The sequence below is a fragment of the Agrilus planipennis genome, unplaced genomic scaffold, assembly GCF_000699045.2.
Source record: "Agrilus planipennis isolate EAB-ADULT unplaced genomic scaffold, Apla_2.0 scaffold102, whole genome shotgun sequence".
NCBI lineage: Eukaryota > Metazoa > Arthropoda > Insecta > Coleoptera > Buprestidae > Agrilus > Agrilus planipennis.
The window spans coordinates 655,073-657,005 of NW_020439034.1; the positions used below are offsets into that span (position 1 = coordinate 655,073).

Consider the following 1,933-nt stretch of genomic DNA (forward strand, 5'->3'; position numbering starts at 1 on the left):
GTTTGTATGTACATATATCGTCCTTCTAAAATCATTGAATACAGTTTTTTTGTCAAACATTGTTAGCAGCATTTACTGCTCAAATTCTGAAATATATTTTTCTTAGATGAAAAAGAATTGTATTAATAAAAAAAAGGGTGATATTGGTATCTCATATCGCTCACATATAAGTATAAAGAATTTTTACATGCATTCTGTGCAATTTGGGTTTATGCAGAATTTATTTATAGTATGCATTTTATCAATCATTTATTTAGCATTCTTTGCATTTATTAATTACGTGAACTAAAGCCTTTTGTTTTACCATATTTTTTTATGAGTACCTTTCTATCTATTCCTGAAGTGTGATTTTTTTAAACAATTTTTTTAAGTAAAAAATACGTTTCTTAACTGTTTTGGAATTAATAAAACCAGGCAAACGCTATATTTATGACCGAGAATATGATAATTTGATTTATTAAATATAATATTGACTTTTTTCTGTAATTTAGTAATTTTACGTGTATTTCAAATATTAATTAAAATAAAATGTTGTAGCCCTACGATATGACATTAGCTGGTAAAAAATTTCATTGGAATTGATCCATACGTAAGTTGCTTGATATCTGGTAGATGGCGCGAACCATACAAACAGCACTTAATAGATAAACGTCTTTTTATGAGGAATCGTCAAGACACCAACTTCGGTATCGCTTCTCGGCCTTTTGGCTAAGATCAAAGTGTAGTATCTGTTCTTATCAGCTTAATATCTGATACGCCCCGCATGCGGGGCCAGTATATTAAACTGATTTTTGGAAATTGATGGAGATTTAAGAGCTTGCTCTATCTCCGTCGCGGGTTGGCCTGGCATTGCAGTACAGCTAGGATCGGCCCAAATAAATAAATACAAACATAAGTCAACTTTTAAAACTCCATCCACATTGTTACTTGGGGATGACATTGAACAAACAATATTTGTCTGTTAAAATTGATTTTCGAGAAAATAATCGATTTTAGTGGAAAATTTGATTTTTTCATTTTATCAACCATTTATGTTCATTCTTTAATTATGTGAACTAAAAATGGGGAGAGGAGTGGTCCATCAAAATTTTATTTAAAGGGAGCGGCTAGATCATTAAAAACACGTCATCATTTTATTAAAAAAAGGCATTAATATATACTGATAATAAACTTCAAGAAAATAGGATAAATCTTGCATAAGAGGGAGGGGATCTCACCACATCTTACCTAATTTGACTAAAGGGAAGGCCTAATCCAAATTAATAGAGGGGATTTTTATACACTTCCTGTACGTTGTGTGCCATAGCCATTGGGTACCTAAATGTATCTTGCAAATCATAATACAACGTTGATACTATTTCGTTTATTTTCAGGAACTGTTTGAGAAACAGTCGTTAAAAAAGAACTATTTATAAAATATACAAATTAATCCCACATAAAAGTTATATTCCTGCTTAAGTAATAAAACATTTGGCAATACATCTGGTAAACAAGAAATTAACAACAGTTGGATTTTTTTTAAATTTATTATTATTTATAATTATAATGCTTATAGGTTATTTATCGTTAGCTGTCTCTCCGAAAATTGTGTCTAATATAATATAATACAAGACTTATATTTTTTTTCTTGCTAATTTACATACATTTTATACATCGATAAAAAATACACTCTCCCGTAATTTCTTCCAATTTACCTCATAATTCACAGTTAATAGTGTCTATATGTATAAACCAATCAGTAACTAAAACCGTTGAAAATATAAATAATAATCCACCAATCAATTTTGGTTAAGTCTGCTTACAATACAATCGATGCTGTAGTATTTACTGCTATTCTGAGACTACAAAATTATTATTTATTTTTATTGACTCTTTACAAGTTGCAGTCCTGAAATTATAATTATTTTTTATTGGTACCTTTTTCTAGTTAAAT

The 1,933-nt window shown here is 29.1% G+C and overlaps 1 long non-coding RNA gene and 1 other non-coding gene across 2 annotated transcripts in view; both read left to right on the forward strand.

The window, feature by feature from the left end:
- Positions 1-1,933, forward strand: part of LOC108735155 — a 480,326-nt gene that overhangs the window by 218,897 nt on the left and 259,496 nt on the right. The window lies entirely within an intron of this gene.
- LOC112905053 lies at positions 689-880 on the forward strand. The gene has a single exon (XR_003231538.1). It is a non-coding gene; the product is annotated as a U2 spliceosomal RNA (small nuclear RNA).